This window comes from Lycorma delicatula, chromosome 10 (genome assembly GCF_047948215.1).
Source record: "Lycorma delicatula isolate Av1 chromosome 10, ASM4794821v1, whole genome shotgun sequence".
NCBI lineage: Eukaryota > Metazoa > Arthropoda > Insecta > Hemiptera > Fulgoridae > Lycorma > Lycorma delicatula.
In genome coordinates, this window is record NC_134464.1 from 96,655,478 (window position 1) to 96,675,939 (window position 20,462).

Consider the following 20,462-nt stretch of genomic DNA (forward strand, 5'->3'; position numbering starts at 1 on the left):
TTTTATTTCTTCTCTTTGGGGGATTTTTTTTGACTAATTTCATTTAAAAATGAACGTACTAATTTCCATCCTTTTTTTTATGTTCAAACCTTATTTTTCATCAAAAAGACTGATTTGATGGTTTTCCTTTCTTTAATAGACGAAGTTCCCCTGATGACACTCATATAAGTTTAATACTTTAAACGAGAAAATTATTTATATTGGCAACTACCGGGCTGGTCTGGTGGTTAACTAGTCGTTGCAAATCAGTTATTTAACAGGTGATTTTTGAAGTCGAAGGTTCTGAGGTTCGAATCCTAATACGAGTTAGTTACTTTTATACGGATTTGATAATTAGACAGCGGATACCGGTGTACTTTGGTGGTTGGGATTCAATTAATCATACACCTCAGGAGACGTGTGGTTAACGTCCCCTGGGTCTGTACATAACTATATATCACTTACATGTCATATACATCATTCTCATCTCGTCGGGCCATGGGGGGTTGCTTATTGTTTACTAGTTGAACAGATTGCAACGTACACATTAGGAAAATAAAAACTTTTTTTTTGTCATCATTGGTTAATATTGAATTATTAAATCGTAGTGATATATAACCTGTTTGGTCTGATATTCAAAATATTTTCTTGATAAAAATTAAGGAAACCTAGGTTAATTATTAAATTTAAAATATATAAACAGAGTGTATCACGAAGTTCTTCCGGGATTTTCATAACCTATTCTATTCGTGAAAATAATTGAAAAAATTTCATAATAAAATTATGTCTTAAAATGCTTCGTTTGCGAATTACGGCTAGTGAAAGATTTCACTCGGTTTTCAGCTACCCCGGTAAAATGAGGTCGTACTGAAATTTTTAGGATAATAATTAAAAGACAGAATTAGTGATTTCTTATCGCTTTTGACCCAAAAATCGAATAAAGTAGGTTCCAGCACTGTATCTGTGTAGTAGTGTTTGAGAAATCTGAGGTGAAAACTAAAACTAGATCGTGGATACCGGTGTTCTTTGGTGATTGGGTTTCAATTAACCACATATCTCAGAAATGGTAGAACTGAGACTGTACAAGACTACACTTCATTTGCACTCATACACATTATCCTCTGAAATATTATCTGAAAGGTAATTACCGGAGGCTAAACAAGAAAAAGAAAGAGGTAAAAATTAATAAATTGGGGTAAAAACCCTATTTTTTACGTTTGTTGTACAATAACTTTGTTAAATGGTTAATCAACACAAAAAAAATTTAAACAAAACTTGTAGAGAATTTAATTTAGAATAAAATTGTGTGAGATAAATTTGAATAAAACAAAGAGAATTTAGAAAAATTCGAATTTTATTTAGAAACAGTACACTAGACCAAAGTGCATTAAAAATGAGACCGCTATTTTCAACAGAATTCTTGGCACGCTTTTGCACTTCTTTTGTTCCTGTTTTTAATTTTTCAGGGCTGTCCTTTAGTTGCAGAACTGCATCTACAATGCGGACAATTAATTCCTCAAGAGAAGGTATTTTTGTTTTGTATACAATATTTTTCATCCACCCCAGATGCAAAAATCTAAAGATGTTAGATCAGACGATCTTGGTGGCCAAGAATATGAACCTCAACGATATAAAGGAAATCGTGGTCTAAGTGAGTGAAAACGGGACAAGAGAACTAAGAAGACGCGAGTTTTTAAACATTTTTAACAATAAATTTGGTTTTTACAAATTTTTCACATCATCGAAAAAGAATTTGGTTTTTAGTTACAATAAACAAAAGTTGAATAAAACAAAGAAAATTTAGAATACTGTTTTTAAATAAAATTCCAATTTTTCTAAATTACCTTTGTTTTATTCAACTTATCTTACACCATTTTGTTCAGAATTAAATTTTCTAAAAGTTTTTTTTTAAAGGTTTTATTTGTTAATTATCCATTTAACAAAGTTATTGTACGTCAAACATAAAAAATAGAGTTTTTACCCCAATTTATTAATTTTCACCTCTTTCTTTTTTCTGTTTAGCCTCTGGGAATTACCGTTCAGAGGATGAATGAGGATGATATGTATGAGTATAAATGATGTGTAGTCTTGTACGGTCTCAGTTTGACCGTTCCTGAGATATGTGGTTAATTGAAACCCAACCACCAAAGAACACCGGTATCCACGATCTAGTTTTAATTTTCACCTCAGATTAGTTTTCACCTCAGATTTCTAAAACAATACTACAGATACGGTTCTGGAATCTACTATATTAGATTTTTTGGGTCAAAAACCATACGAAATCACTAATTCTGTCTCTTAATCATTATCCTAAAAATTTCACCAGGGTAGCTGAAAACCGAGCGAAATTTTTCACTAGCGTTATCGCAAACAAAGAATCTTAGAACATATGTTTGTATGAACTTTTTCGTTACTTTCATGAGTAAATTAGGTTATGAAAGTCCGAGGAGAACTTCGTGATACACTTTATATATGTATTTATTTCACATTCCAGAGAGCCTTTGATGTTCACGTGTCTTTGATGTTTTCTCTCAATTCTGTTTTTTTCAAGATGTAAGTTTCTTCACCCTTTCTGTTATCTGTAAGGTGCTTTTTTTAAATATAAATAAAAATTTAAAAAAATTCAAATTCTTAAAAAATAAAAACCTGTACTTAATAAAAAATCGTCTGTAAAAGTTAGTTAAGTGAAAGTTATCATATGATACTGGTACACTGTTGTTTTTTTTAATCTGGCCACGATTTTAAGAATCTGATTAAAAAGTATTATTTTCTTAGGAAATATTATTGAAATGTTATTTTTAAAACCATATTTTATTTAGATTCAATGTAACTAGAAATGAGGATGAAATGGAAGAAACAATACTGAGATCTGAATTTAAGAGAACATTAAAAGATTTAAATGGCAGAAAGGCTCCTGGAATAGACGGAATACCTGTAGAATTACTGCGCAGTGCAGGTGAGGAAGCGATTGATAGATTATACAAACTGGTGTGTAATATTTATGAAAATGGGGAATTTCCATCAGACTTCAAAAAAAGTGTTATAGTTATGATACCAAAGAAAGCAGGGGCAGATAAATGTGAAGAATACAGAACAATTGGTTTAACTAGTCATGCATCAAAAATCCTAACTAGAATTTTATACAGAAGAATTGAGAGGAGAGTGGAAGAAGTGTTAGGAGAAGACCAATTTGGTTTCAGGAAAAGTATAGGGACAAGGGAAGCAATTTTAGGCTTCAGATTAATAGTAGAAGGAAGATTAAAGAAAAACAAACCGACATACTTGGTGTTTATAGACCTAGAAAAGGCATTCGATAACGTGGACTGGAATAAAATGTTAAACATTTTAAAAAAATTAGGTTTCAAATACAGAGATAGAAGAACAATTGCTAACATGTACAAGAACAAAACAGCATCAGTAACAATTGAAGAACATAAGAAAGAAGCCGTAATAAGAAAGGGGGTCGACAAGGATGTTCCCTATCTCCGTTACTTTTTAATCTTTACATGGAATAGCAGTTAATGATGTTAAAGAACAATTTAGATTCGGAGTAACAGTACAAGGTGAAAAGATAAAGATGCTACGATTTGCTGATGATATAGTAATTCTAGCCGAGAGTAAAAAGGATTTAGAAGAAACAATGAACGGCATAGATCATAGTCCTACGCAAGAACTATCGCATGAAAATAAACAAGAACAAAACAAAAGTAATGAAATGTAGTAGAAATAACAAAGATGGACCACTGAATGTGAAAATAGGACGAGAAAAGATTATGGAGGTAGAAGAATTTTGTTATTTGGGAAGTAGAATTACTAAAGATGGACGAAGCAGGAGCGATATAAAATGCCGAATAGCACAAGCGAAACGAGCCTTCAGTAAGAAATATAATTTGTTTACATAAAAAATTAATTTAAATGTCAGGAAAAGATTTTTGAAAGTGTATGTTTGGAGTGTCGCTTTATATGGAAGTGAAACTTGGACGATCGGAGTATCTGAGAAGAAAAGATTAGAAGCTTTTGAAATGCGGTGCTATAGGAGAATGTTAAAAATCAGATGGGTGGATAAAGTGACAAATGAAGAGGTATTGCGGCAAATAGATGAAGAAAGAAGCATTTGGAAAAATATATTTAAAAGAAGAGACAGACTTATAGGCCACATACTAAGGCATCCTGGAATAGTTGCTTTAATATTGGAAGGACAGGTAGAAGGAAAAAATTGTGTAGGCAGGCCACGTTTGGAATATGTAAAACAAATTGTTAGGGATGTAGGATGTAGAGGGTGTACTGAAATTAAATGACTAGCACTAGATAGGGAATCTTGGAGAGCTGCATCAAACCAGTCAAATGACTGAAGAAAAAAATAAAAGTAACTAGAAAAAGGTTAACGGATATTTTTAATAATGAAAAGATATTAAATAAATCAAATTTCATTTCGGTTAATTTTAAAATTAACCGTTTGATATTAAAAAGTTTGTTTATCGCATTACATTTTTTTTGTATTCAACTATAAAAAAATGGTTTATTTTTTAACAGTAAACGCTTTGTATAATTATTACGTTTATTCTTATCTGGACACTTTTAATGTTTATACCTGATTATTACACCCCAGTATATTAAAAAATACTTTAATTTATTAAGCAGTTAAACAAAATGGTTTCAACAACTTAAAGAATTTTTAAAGAAACTACTTCGTTTTAGTTTCTATTTTACTATACCCATTTTTAAATAATAAGTATTTGTACACTTCAAAACTTATTTCAAATAAGTAGAATATGATTTTAAAATGTCATGTATTAAAAGCGAATAAGGAACTAGTTATACGGTATCTATTTGCTTCTTTTTTTTATAAGAAATTAAAGAAAGATGAAAGCAATGCTTTCACTAGAATAATAATAATAAAACGAATAGTTTGAATAATATATTACAGTGTACATAGGTGCAATACGTTAAGTGATTAAATGACAATAGTACTAATAATACTAACAGTAATAGACCAGAATATTTGTGGAATGATTGTAGTACACACACACACACACACACACACACACAGAGAGGAGTATGTCAGTAGTTAGGTTATGAAGCAGATCGATACGTTACACCAGAGCAGCCTCTTATTATTGGTTGACGGCGGCAGTGGAAATTTCCACTGTCCCAATCCTTCTGATACCTATTCTGCTCACCAGACTGCGCTGTACAAGGTAATGTGCGTAGTAATGAATGAAACTATACATAGAATTGCCACCAGCAGTTAAACATTTCTTTGAAAAGAATTCACGTACGGTTTCTTGATAAGGTTGTAGATTACAGGTGGATGGGTGTGTTTAAGTGGGAATTTCAGTATAATACTATAAAGATACTTTTTTAAAGTACTATTCGCACTTAAAACTGTATGCGTATCTGTAAAAAAAATACTCATTGTTGTTTATTTATCATTACGAAATATCTGCAAAAAAATATTGATAATAATTATGAGATATTTTGTAAATATCTTATGGAATCCTAATAAAAGATCTTTTCAAAATTATAATAAATTCTCTTCTTTAAGAAGGATTTTTATTATTTTATAAAAATTTAAACTTCATTTAGGCACTTGAAGTGCCTCCACATTTCGGTTCGAAATGTGAATTAGATTAGAAATATGAAATTAGATTTTAAATAATATAAGGTGACAAATAAATACATTTGACCTTCTATTTACACTGTATACTACTAGTATTCTCAGCAGATCAAAAATATAATATATTCAACCGAAAAAATCCATCCGGTTCAAACACAAATAAACTGTTGAGAAATTAATATTACTTTTTTAATTTCGTAAAATAATTGGATAGTAATTTGCTTTGTGTTAGTTAATGACTGCGGTTTATTGACGTGATATTCTCCACTTTTTTGTGTTTTGTTCACAGATTGATATATCAACATACCATTTATTATATCCTATTATAAAACACGGTTACCAGTTTTACGTGTTCCAGTATTTGTATTCTCCTACAGTTTACTTTCTATAGATCCTTCTATTTAATTAACCAAATTAACTAAATCTTGATGTGTTAATATGTAGTCACGTCATAATTTATCCTTTTTCAAAGTTATGTCACAAATCTTTCTCCTCTTCCATTCATGTTAAGATTTCATTTCGAATTTTATCATCTCGCCTAAGTTCCAACATTCTTCTCTTTTAAAGCGTCTTTTCTTTTTCTTTCTCCTACTTTCCATATTTTGCTACTATAAAACGCTTTACTCCACAAAAATATTTTTAACATGTCTTCCTAAATATTAAATTCCGTTCCATATTAAAAGTTTCATTTTTTCATGAAACCTTTCTTTGTTTGTGCCAATCTGCTTTTGATTTATAATTTTTACGTTTTTCAATGTTTTAACTAAACCACAAAATTCTCCAATTTCTATGCGTAATATTTTCCTCTACCGTTACAATTAATCCCGTATTATCAACCTTACTGATACATTCCATTACCATTGTTTTATTTTTTCTTATCTATCTTTTACTTCGTTTTAAAAGACTGTACTTTATCAATTCAGATAATTTTTTTTCAAAATTTATTTTGTATCATATTTCAAAAACTTTTGTATCTTGTTTTAATCCATATTTTACAACTACAAAATGTTACAGTCCATATATATATATATATATATATATATATATATATTTTTTTTGTTAATTTTTATAAATGTATTTGATGTAAGCCAATATCCCGGCTGGTTCAAGTTGACTATTGATTACATATATTTGAAATTTGTACAACTGATATATTTAGATAGATTTCATAAGAAATGGGTACCATGAATCGACTTCCGGAAAATTACGACATATCTTCGCGTTTCACATCTCCCAGACCCCAAAACCACCGTCAGCTAAAACGTTTATATATATATATATATATATATAAAGTTATTTCACTTTCTTGTAGACATTATAACTGCCATAATTTTGCGCCAATCACTTTCAAATTGTTCCTTAAAAATAACTCGTCCCAAAATGTCGGTCGAGTTTGTTAACAGCCAAAATTGGATCATGGGGGTGGAAATGGTGGCTTTTACGAAAAAAAATATCGCTATAACTTTTTTATTAAGTAAAATATCGAATTCGTTTAAAGTTCCTACTACTCTTTGGATAAAGGCCTAAAGCTTATGTAAGTAAAGTTTTCTGATATAACCAATCATTGCCCACGGGTGGAAAAAATGAGGTTTTAAAAATTAAAAAAATCATACCTCCCTTAATAGACACAGTATAGAATCAATTTAAAGCAGTCATTAATTCTCTAAACATTACCTAAAACTTTTGTCTGAAACAATTTTACATATGACTAACCGTTACGGCAAGGGATGACCAAAATGTTGCTAGAATTGTAAGAAGATGGGGCTTGTCGTATGCTAAACATGAGAAACTTTTTTTCACGTGCAACCATTGTCGTATTAAGTAAATTTGAAATTTTTCTTAACTTTAAGATAGAATCTTTTCAATCCCGTACTTTCTTTCTTTTTCCTGTTTAGCCTCCGGTAATTACCTTTCAGGTAATACTTATCTGAATGGGGATGAATAAGGATGATATGTATGAGTATAAATGTAGTCATGTACAGTCTCAGGTCGACTGTTCCTGAGATGTGTGGTTAATTGAAACTCAACCACCAAAGAACACCGATATCCACGATCTAGTATTCAAGTCCGTGTAAAAATAGCTGGCTTTACTAGGACTTGTACGCTGGAACTCTCGACTTCCAAATCAACTGATTTGGGAAGACGCGTTCACCACTAGACCATCCCGGTGGGTTTTCAATCCCTTACTTAGCACCGGTGAAATCTACTTCCACCTTCTGACTTGACGAAAGGTATTTTTTTATATTTCTAGAAAATCTATAATCTTTAAAATAGGGGTTTTCTGCACCTTCAAATTCATTTTATATGTTTAAGAATCCTAAATAAAAATGTAATCTTTTGCGCAAAACAGTTTTTCAATTAGCATTCTTGTTTTTTTTTATTTCTGCAGACCGGTCAATTTTGGTTGAAGTCCCTTGTGTTTTCGATTGAAAATAAATGGAGTAACGATGCAGATTACTTGGTCGATTCCATTTTTTCTATATGGATCCCAGTTTAATAGAGACGTATTTTTTTTATCCTACGATGAATTCTACAGGATGAATTCGCTAAGATACGAAACACTATTTAAAAATAATTTGTGATACATTATGTACATCACATCTCTTTCGTTGAGATCTAATCTATAACTGGTACGCCAAAAAACATTAGCTCAACATAAATATGTTTAGGCATACAGTTATTTGCATGTAAAAAAATGTGAAATATAAAAGAAATTTCATATTGTAGGAAAATGATCGAATGAGAGTTTAAGCTTCACAGAATGTTTTTATTTCATTTTTTCATAGAGTTGAAAATGGGATTGTCCATAGAGTTCCATGTAGATACAAGTCATTCTTGCTCCTAAAGAATCTTTTTTCGAAAAAAAAGATTGATCACTAATTTTAATAATGAGTTCGGTGACAAATTTTCTGTTTTGAAAAAGCGTGGTTGTATGCGTGAACAATATAAATATTAAATAAACCATGAAAAATACTTGACGTGTCGTGGTTTATATATATATATGCCGACGTATAAAATTTTGAGACTCAAAAGTCTCCAAACTACTACATCAGTTTCATTGAAATTTAGATATACATGTTAAAATTTGATGCAAATTGGTTCAGTCTTCTTGACCGGTCAGTATCAGGCGATTTCGGTCGGACCACCTCTGAAGTCTGAATATTAGGTAGATTTCAAAAGAAAGCTACCTTTTGTAATGGGTACCACGATTCGACTTCCCGAAAATTTCGACATACCTTCGCGTGCGTTTCACATCCCTCAGACTTCAAAACCACCGTCAGTTAAAAAGTTTATTTATATATATATAAAAAAAAATATATAAAAAAGTAAAAAATATATAAATATAAAAATATATATATATATAAAAGTTTTATATATATATATATTTCACTTTCTTGTGGACACGATAACTACCGTAATTTTGCGCCAATCACTTTCAAATTGTTCCTTAAAAATCGTCCTAAAATCTCGGTTGAGTTCGTTAACGGCCAAAATTGGACCATGGAGGAGGAAATGGTGAGGCTTTTTCGAAAAAAAAAAACAAAATATCGCTATAACTTTCTTATTAAGTAAAATAACGAATTCGTTATTTTACTTAATAGTTTACCTAATAGTTCTCCTATTATTCTTTGGATAAGAACCTAAAACTTATCTAGGTAAAGTTTTTTGATATCACCAACCATTGGCCCAGGGTGTGGCAAAAATGAGGTTTCGAAGACAAAAAAAATCATACCTCCCTTAATAGGCACAATAATATTGAATCGGTTTAAAGTGGTCGTTAGTCCTCTAAACATTACCTAAAACTTTTATTTGAAAAAAATTTTTGATATGACCAACCTTTACGGCAAGGGATGATCAAAATTGTGCTGGAATTCATGAGGCTTATCCTATGCTAAATATGAGAAACTTTTTTTACATGCAACCATTTTCGTATTGTGTAAATTTGAAAATTTTCTTAACTTTAAGGTAGAAATCTTTTTTATCCCCTACTTACCACTGTTGAAATCTATTTCCGCCTTCCGGAGTGCCGAAAGGGATTTTTTTTTATAGAGCTAACTGTGGAAATAATGCGCTCCAATAAAAAAAACAAGAATGCTAACATTGAAAAACTGTTTTGCGCGTAAGATTACATTTTTATTCAGGATTCTTAAACATAACGACTCATAAATACATCATTCTTATTTATTTAATAAAATGAAATTTGAAGATACGGAAGGTGTCGAAAAACCCTCTATTTTAAAGAATATAGAGGTACCGTCGTCACCTCTCTGTAAAGTTGTCATATTTGCCAGAGCGACATCTCTCGATAAAATATAAATTTATCTCTTACTTCTTTCCTTGATTTGACACTATAACCTAATTATAAGAATTCTCCCCTCCAAAAAAAAAAACAATCTTCCAAAATTTCATTAAAATCCATTCAGCCGTTTCAAAATTATAGTCGGATTTATATGCATACGTTATTTATAAATAAAAAGAACATGAAAGGCCACAAAGACCTCGCTGTCTTTCATTAACTATAACTTGATTAAAAAATGCTAAAAAGTGGTTTACAGATGATTTAATATGTTAATGAAAAATGGCTTAGTCATTAAGGAAGGTAAGTTAAACTAAATTTTGATACTGTGTGTGTGTGTGTATGTGTATGCGAGCGCGCTCTAGTTTATTTGAGTCGGGTAAGATTGCTTTTTATCATCAAGGTATTACTCCGTATAAAAATCAGTTATCTTTTGTATTGCCAACATTTAACTCACCTATTTAGTGGGCCTCAGCTGATAAAATCTGGCAGCGCCATTCTATCTATGGTGTGGTGTTTTTTTTATTTTTATTTTCAGATACACACCTAAAGAACAAATGCAGTACCGTACCGTAACATTCTGAGTCTATGAATATTTGTACGTATAGTATTATTAAAACTGTCTCTACAACGCGCCAACTTACGTCAATGTTGCCGGCTATATTTGTACATGAAGCCCCACGTCAAATTTACTGCTTCCCCCTTCACTACTAAATCTAAACCACACACGTAGTACGTACATAAATATTATGTAATGCTCTTTAATTATATCAAGACCAGGGTTAAACATTACTGAACTACATTACTCCATATTTTTTGCTTTTGTACTTTTCTTATTTAATAAAATAAAGAACAAAAAATTTTCATATCCAGAAGTTTATTCACTACATTTTGTTATTGTATTTCAGTTTCTGTTAACCATTAAAATCATGTTCTTTTTTTTATAATACTTCTTTGCAATTATCAATGTCACCAAAGAATAAATCCCAGGTATTTACAAGTCGGTAACCGATTTCGTAGGAAGGAGAAGATTATCGATTCAATCTGGATTTTGTTTACGAATTTTTTTTTCTTTTTTCTGTTTAGCCTCCGGAACTACCGTAAGGTATTACTTCAGAGGATGAATGAGGATGATATGTACGAGTGTAAATGATGTGTAGTCTTGTACATTCTCAGTTCGACCACTCCTGAGAGAAGTGTGGTTAACTGAAACCCAACCACCAAAGAACACCGGTATCCACGATCTAGTATTCAAATTCGTATAAAAGTAACTGCCTTTACTATGATTTGAATCTTAGAACTTTCGACTTCGAAATTAGCTGATTTGCGATGACAAGTTCATCTGTTTACGAATATATGCCTTTTTACCTCCAGAACCACCGTTAAGTATTGCTTCATAGGACGAGATGAATGATTTGTAGCGTGTGTGAAAATGCTATGCCTGACCGAGATTCGAACCCGGGACCTCCGGATTAAAGGTCGAGACGCTAACACTCGATCCACGGAGGTCAGCGTATATTTAGGAACATTTACTTTTCATTAAATTCTTTGATAATTTATTTTTAAACTTAATAGGAATTACCCCTCTGACAGTCCAAAAATACATAAATAGAAGATTTTGTAAACGAAAAATAACTGGTATGCATAACTCTTTTAATGTAATTCTGATATTCAAAATTTATCCTCAAAAAAAAAACTTTAAGAAAATTCTCTAATCTTAATTCGAAAGAATTCTTTCAATAATTTTATTGTATAGCTCCCTTCTAGCCAGGGGGCGCAGCCCCCTGGAATTCTACTATGTTTGTTATCTTCATTGTTCTGAGAATAATACTCATAAAATCTCCAAACGAAGTCATTTGAAAGGCACTGTTGTAGGCTCTTATAATATTTAGAAAATATTTGGATTTTGAGTGGTCTCCATTCAACAGTGCTTCAAGTACCTTCGGCGGTTCTTGAATTGGAGGTATATTAACCTTTCCCGACGCATAATATCCCGTTTGGTTCCCCTTTCCATTTCCGAGCATGACAGTACGAACATTTTTCTGTCATGGCGTCAATATGTCCACGATCGGCGTACTTAATCAGTGCATTATAGCTAAAGCCATTTCTATCCTTATGTGACTATGGTAGTTCTACAATGACTTCAGTATGAACTAGAGAGGAATTTAACTGTAACTCGCGTTGCAAATTTATTACAGCTCGAGTCTGGGGGTAGCGCTCTCGATTAGCAGCCTTATGTTGAACTGCATGACACGCACTTCAACTGTTTCAGAGGACCGAGATTCTTTTAGCCGACTTTGAATTATAAAAAAAAAAAGTTACTTCTGTTTCTTGAAGGCATATTTATTTAACTTTTGACAATCCAATACAGACAATCAAATTAAACAATCAAGATCGCTAAATGTGCTAATTTAAGCTAATTACAATAATAGTGATAATAATTTTATAATAAAATATTTAAAAGTATGTAAATCTAAACTCAGAAATATTTTCTTTGATCATGGTAACGGAAATACAATGAATTAAAATGATGAATTTATTTTCATTAATGAATGAATATCTTTAATATCTTAACCGTCATTAGGAATATCATAACAATTCTAATTGAAAATAATGACCTAGCGGCTAAGGTATAAATCTACAAAATTTTATTAAAATCTGTCCAGTAGTTTTCGCATGATATGCGCGCAGAGACAACCCTACATATCATTTTATTATGTGTGTAGATATTTATGAACGCGTATAAATTTAAAGTAAAAAAAAATAATGCATATTTTTCTATTTCACTTAAACTTGTATCACGTTCAGCAGTTAGTTAGTTAGTTTCTTTCGATCTCATTTCATTTATGATACTTTTACTTTTTTGAAGGTGCAGGTTTCTCTCCTTATATGCTTTTTTGCAAAAACCCCTTTTTCATATGGGTATTTTTTTTGTAGGCCTACCCGTATGAGTTGAAGTAAATGAAATCCTTTGATTAGTGCGATTTTGAGTAGTGCGCAAAAAAAAAAACAGATTGAGACCATCCCTTTATTGTATGAGGTACCAAATTTGTTTAGTGCGCTTCGACAAGTGAGAATTATTTTTTTGCAACCCCTCTGAAGCGTTAGCAAATTATTTCGGGGTTTATAGCCTACATGATAAGAGTACTGAAATAAATTTATTTATTTATTTTTTAATTATTTTAAAATTACGAATTTGTCATATAATTGTTATACTTTAAATTCGTTCGTAATTTTATTTGTTAATAAATTTAGCGCGAATGGCAATTACCTAATATGCAATAGCCATTACAATATTATATGTATTATTTGATTATTAAATAATATGGAATGTACCTTATGATTTATATGTCAACTAGTTTTAAGGGAATTTATAACAGTAATCTCTGTTTTTGAGCATAGTACTTTAATTTTTAATTAAATGTTGAGAACCTATGCATTCTATTTATAAGCCAGCAAGTTTTAAAATTAATAAAATAATGAAAACTCAAGATTTTACATAATTTTTACTCCCTTGTATGAAGTAAAGAAAATATTGTGATCGCGAAAAATTTCGTTTTTCAGATTTCAACGGAAATATCCATTTTGACCATCCATGAATCGATTTTGACTAGTTTCGGCGTGATGTCTGTACGTACGAATGTGTCTCACATAACTCAAAAGCCATTAGCCGTACGATGTTGAAATTTTGGATTTCGGACTGTTGTAACATCTAGTTGTGCACCTTTCCCTTTTGATTGCAATAGACAGGACCAAAAGTGTCCAAAAAATTCAAAACAATTTGGATTTTTGACTTTTTCTTAACTGCAGTAATAAGCCTTGATTGAAACCTTTTCAACCGTATATCACAAGTGGTACTTATTTTCATTGGTTCCAGTTATAGCCAAATAGAATTTTAATTACTGAAATATTTGGATCTTAAAAGGGAAAGGCACATCGGTTTGAATCAGACTTTCTTTTTAACTTATTTTTTTTTTTAAATTTAAATGTATTGATTTATTAATAATTACAAATCTTTCATTGTAAAAAGATTTTTACGATGTTTACCTTTTATTATTATTTAGTTATACCGGGTGATTCAAAAAGGACTTTATAACTTTAAAAGCATATAAAAATTTATTGATATAACTTACAGATTCGGTTGATGTCTCATTTTATAGAAAAACACGCAATTTTATCATCCAGAATTAACTTTGGTTCGATATGGCTTCCATTTGTAATGCGACATACATCCCAATTAAAGTCGATTTCATTCCAGACTGTAGCCAGCAAGTCGGGTATTCCCGCTGCAGCTGCTGCGTTAATTCGAAGTCTTAGCTCAACAAGATCGGCAGCCAAAGGCGTTACATAAACCCGATCTTTAATGAAACCCCACAAGAAAAAATCTAGCGGGGTCAAATATGGGGAGCAAAATAGCCGTGTAATTGGACCTTTACGACAGATGCTGGGGATCGAGTATCAAAAGAATCTCGGACTTCTAGGCGGTAGTGAGGTGGTGCCCCCTCTTTCTGATAGTAATGATAGTGATGGTCATCATCGTCTAACTGAGGAATTAGAAATATTGAAGCATGTCCAGATAAACGATACAGTTTACGGTTGTCTCCTGGAAGAACAACCTGTCTCAGAGAAGGTTTGGAGCAAAAGTAAATTGTATGCCTACTAGGAGGCTCCCTACCGTATTCTCTAAGAATATTACGTTGAACTACAGTTGCCGACTGCAAATCGTGAAACCAAAACACACAGCGAGCACGTTTCGCACCAGTAAATCCATCCATTTTTAACAGCACTGGGAGTCGAATTCGGTACTAATGAATTACGTGAGTCAAAACTTGATGCGTTTTACTATAATCAGACTTCAATCGAATCTGTAAGTTATCTCAACAAATTTATTATTTACTTTTAAAGTTATGATATCCTTTTTGAATCGCCCGATATTACTCGGGTCTCGTACAACTTTGTGTATTTTTTTTATAAACAATTGTTTTTCAACGACAAACAATTGTTTTTGTTTGATTTTTTAATGTTTGTATTTTTTACTATTGTTTATACAATGTGTTAATAAGCTAAATAGCCTTCTAAGTATGTATGAATGTGTGTGATTATAAAAAATATCACTGTAATTTCAGAATAATTATACTAATTTTTATTAAATAAATAACAAAACATTTGTCTTAATTGTATGAATGGTACCAATAGTAGTAGATACATACATAAGGATTTAAAAAACAAAAAAAAGGTGAACATAAAAATTTTTTCAAACTAAAAAATCTGATGTGGACACCATATGACTTCCTTGTAAGCGTATTAAATTACATATACACATACTTTGCTGCACTTCATTTAAACTTATTTCATTTGAAAGTGAGATACGATCCTCCAATTCAATTATAAAGTGGACAGTAACACAATTGTTGAAATATTGTTTTTTATTAACATCAAATATTTATACAGATAGTAATTCAACAATATTACATGAAATACTAGCTTAGAGTAAAAATCCCTTTATTACTCATATTACTAGATCAGTATTCGTATCTTTGTGAGTTGCTGATAAACAAAAGTTTCAGATTTCTGGTGTATCGTATAAATAAAAGTTAATAATAATTAAACTATTCCGCTTATTGAACTCCTGTATACTGATTACAAATGTTAATTTCGACCTTACTGTGTAAAATATTTAGTATTTATTATTGAATTGTTCGGTGAATAATCAAAAATGAAAAAGAAACTGTCATACAGGAAAATAAAGATAACATGACGAAATATATTTTAAAAAAACGACAAGAAGATGAACATGAAGGGGAAGAGAATGTTAAAAACAAGGGAAGATAAAAAGATTAAAATAAGATGATAAATGTAAAGAAGAAGAAAATGTTAAAACCAAAGAAAGAATAAAAACATTAAGAGAAGATGATAATTATAAAGAGGAAAAAAATGTTAAAACGAAAGAAAGAATAAAAATATTAAGAGGAAATGATAAATATAAAGAGGAAGAAAATGTTAAAACCAAAAACAGAATAAAAACAATAAGAGAACATGATAAATATATAGAGGAGAGAAAAGAATAGAAGACCGAGCAAAGAATAAAAAAAAATAGAGAGAATCATGAATGTAAAGGAAAAGAAAATTTGTAAACTACAAAACGTGTACACAAATTAAGATAGAATAATTATATCAAACTAAAGAGCGATTAAATGATTGGCAACAAAAAACAAATAAACGAAATGATGATCAACTCCCACTTAAGGAGAATATTATCCGACAATATCAGATCAGTAATGAACTAAAAGATTAGAATTTTTTTGTAATTTATTAAAGATCGGGCATGTATGCCTCAGTGTATATGTTGTTTTTGTGAGGGTTTATTTTTCAGTCACTCTGTAGTTAACTTTAATGTAGATAAAATTAAAGAAAAATTCCAGAATAATTAAATAAAATTAAACAAACTATAAAATGCAAAAATAAAACGATTCTAAATTATAATTTTTTTATTAATATTAAATAATCAGATGTTTCACAAAATCTATTACATATACTGAAAATAGGAGGAGAAAATATTATGGAGGTAAAAGAATTTTACCTCCATAATATACTTCCCAATATTTTGGGAAGTAGAATTACTAAAGATGAACGAAGCAGGAGCGATATAAAATGCCGAATAGCACAAGCGAAACGAGCCTTCAGTAAGAAATAGAATCTGTTTACATCAAAAATTAATTTAAATGTCAGGAAAAGATTTTTGAAAGTATATGTTTGGAGTGTCGCTTTATATGGAAGTGAAGCTTGGACGATCGGAGTATCTGAGAAGAAAAGATTAGAAGCTTTTGAAATGCGGTGCTATAGGAGAATGTTAAAAATCAGACGAGTGGATAAAGTGACAAATGAAGAGGTATTGCGACAAATAGATGAAGAAAGAAGCATTTGGAAAAATATAGTTAAAAGAAGAGACAGACGTATAGGCCACATACTAAGGCATCCTGGAATAGTCGCTTTAATATTGGAAGGACAGGTAGAAGGAAGAAATTGTGTAGGCAGGCCGCGTTTGGAATATGTAAAACAAATTGTAAGGGATGTAGGATGTAGAGGGTATACTGAAATGAAACGACTAGCACTAGATAGGGGATCTTGGAGAGCTGCATCAAACCAGTCAAATGACTGAAGACAAAAAAAATACATATACACCTTTGCAGTGCCTGAAATAATGCCTGTTAGATTACACATACACCTTTTTAAAAGTACATAATAGTTTATTTCACTAATTACTTTTGATTTTTTGTCATATATATTTTTTTATTGTTTTCACTGAATAATTTATTTATTGTAAAACGTTTTTTCAATCACGGGTTAATAATTATTATTAATAAATCAACATACTTAAATTTAAAAAAAGTTTAAAAAAAAAAGAAGTCTGTCGAAGTAATGTGCCTTTTCTTGTAAGATCCAAATATCTCAGTAATTAAAATTTTATTTGGCTATAACTGGAAGCGATGAAAATAAGTACCACTTATGACATATCGTTGAAAAACTCTCATTGAGAGCTTATTACTTCAGTTGAGAAAAAGTCCAAAATCCAAATTTATTTTGATTTTGGACTTTTTCTCAACTAGATGTTACAACAGTCCTAAATCCAAAATTTCAACATCATACAACTTATAGTTTTTGAGTTATGCGGGATACGTACATCGAACGTACGTACAGACGTCACGCCGAAACTAGTCAAAATTGATTTAGGGATGGTCAAAATGGATATTTCCATTGAAATTTGAAACCGAAATTTTTCGCCAATATTTTCACAATACTTTCTTAACTTCTTACAAGGAAGTAAAAATCTGTATAATATATATATATATATATATATATACATATATATTTATTATTTTTATTTTTTATTTTTTTGAATTTACTCTTCGACTCAGTGCTGTGACTGATACTAAGTACAAGCCGAGTTGAATAAAGCAGACTTCTAAAATAAATAAACCAAAAACGTTAACTATTGTTTGTAAACTCTCAATTATCATTAATAGAAAATCTCGTCATCAAATGTAATTTACACTTGATACTTCCTTAACTTCTTATTTTATAGCACAGTTTTTTTTTTTACTTAATCTTTGTATAAGTTTTTTTTATGAAATTTAGTAAAAATTAAATACATTGTGATTTAATTAGTTATCGGATTTTTGTCTTATTTTTAAACAGATAATTTGTTTATTCTAGTTTGGTAAAAATTAAACAGAATAAATATTAAAAAGATTTACTATTTTAAGATTGATATTGGAACGTATACGAGTATATTACAATTATATCACAATTGCATAATATAATTATATTAATACATATTAAAATATATATTTAATATAATAAATATAATTATTATATTGTAATTATATTACATTTATATACATTACATACAGTTTTATATAAACACGGTCAATTTTTTATTTTATTTTATGTTTTTAGTCAAGTAACGGAAGACAGGTGCAAAAACAGTCGTGTCGCACATACGGTAACAGCGGAAGTGGCTGTGTCGGTTGAGCCCCCTGCACCATATGTCGCACATCTTAAAAAATTGAAATTAAAAAAAAATAACGAAAATAGTTTTTACATATTTATCTGAAGAATATTTGCAAGAACAAATCTATGGAATATTTCGCTTAGTATAATCGGAAATGGGGAAAATTTGCAATCATTCAAAATTTTTACCTTTTTCACCCCTTTCGAGGTCGAATTTTGAAAATTTGTTTTAGTAATTCACTTGAAGATTACACACAGGTAGAATTTTGAAAATTTGTTTTAGTAATTCACTTGAAGATTACACACACTAAAAATCAAGTTGATATATTCATTTGTTATTGATAAATTCAAAAAATAGTAAATTTCATTGTTACTCCATTTTAACCCTTTAATTCGGAATTTAAAAATAAAATCCTTTCTTAGTGTGCAGTTGCACCTTAAGAACATACATACAAATTTTCATCAATTTATCTTCAGTAGTTTCTTGTTGGATCTTGATTATGAATCGACATGTTCTTTTTTATATATATATATATATATATATATATATATATATATATATATATATATATATACATTTTAACTGTAATCAAAAAAAAAAGAAAGTATAATAAAATTAAAACTAAACTAAATAAGAGAAAAATATTAAATGAGTAAGAACATTACAAATAAACGAAGAGAAAGCTTAATCGTTTTTTTAACATTACAAAATAAAATAAAAAGTCATTTGTGCTTGTTATACCATGAAGATTTTAATACAAAATAACCAAAATAAAGTTACAATCTGCCGAAAAGAGCTGTAAATATACAAAAAAAAAAAAAAAAACTTATCTAGAATACAGTAATTTTGATTTTAAATTATTTTTATAAAGTTTACAACCACTTTTTTTATGGTACTTCCTTTTAATTTCTCGCATTAACTAGAGGCAGTTTATAATGTAATACATTGTAATACTTATAGTATATGCAAAATCTAAAGGCGAGTCCTTCCTACAAGCTGCCTTTACTGGCCTTCTCTACACCACTCCTATAACCCGGCATGCGGAACAAATGCTACTGGCTGCCACAAAACTAATGCGTACATGCTATTTAAAAATAATTTTCGTAAATAACTACACCACGTCAAATTAAATAATATAACATTATAACCTATAATAATTAAACAACTCATTTCATATATTTTTTTATTACGTCATTTTTACTGTTTATTTATGGCAAAACCTTAGTTTAAAATACTTGAAGAAAACATATTCTACCAAGAAATAAATAAATAAATTACTTCATATACATCTTGAAGAAAATATTAGGCGTAAATAATTTTATTTGTAATAACAAATTACCAGAATATATTTCGTTACTATAATAGTGACGTCATAATTAAATACGGCGCAAGTCAACTGAAGATTAATTGATGTGACTTTTGGAATCCACTACCCTGGCTGCTGGTGTGAGGAGAACTCGCTGAGTGATATTAAGAGCAGTGGAAGGGATGCCGTAGCGTACTACGGACCCGCCTTCAGATATTACATACACTATAGTTTACAGCTTTATACAGAGTGATTCAAAGAAACGGGAAATTTTAACAATTAAATAACATCAATGAAAAATGTTTTTTTTAGAAAATGAATTTTATTTCATGTAATTTTACAAATGTTGCCATTTTATGATTCAAACATTTTAATTTATTTTTTAAAGATGACATCTTGCAGGTGACCTTTTCTTCTACGTAAACACTCACGAAGTCTCTTCGTTAAATTGTTCGTGGTTTGACGTAACATCTCAACTGGAATTTCCGCAATTGCTTCTCGGATCTTTGCCTTCAGTTCTTCCGTTGTAGCAAGTCTACTGTGGAACACTTTGCTTTTAAGGTGACCCCGCAAAAAGTAATCGCAAGCTGAGAGATCAGGCGATCTGGGAGGCCATCTAATGTCACCGTTTCGTGAAATGACACGTTGTCCAAACAATCGGCGTACAGCTGCCATCGATATTCGTGCAGTATATGACGTTGCTCCGTCTTGTTGAAACCAGGCTGTGTTAAGAATCGGTGGAAATCTCTTT

General features: G+C 30.4%; 1 protein-coding gene across 1 annotated transcript in view; it reads right to left on the minus strand.

Annotated features, from left to right (window-relative positions):
• The window catches only part of LOC142331353 (uncharacterized), a 150,842-nt gene extending 140,311 nt beyond the window's left edge, over positions 1-10,531 (minus strand). The window contains exon 1 of the mRNA XM_075377200.1: positions 10,351-10,531. The gene's annotated coding sequence lies outside the window, so the exon portion shown is untranslated. The remainder of the gene's footprint in view (positions 1-10,350) is intronic.
• Positions 10,532-20,462: the final 9,931 nt, after the last annotated feature.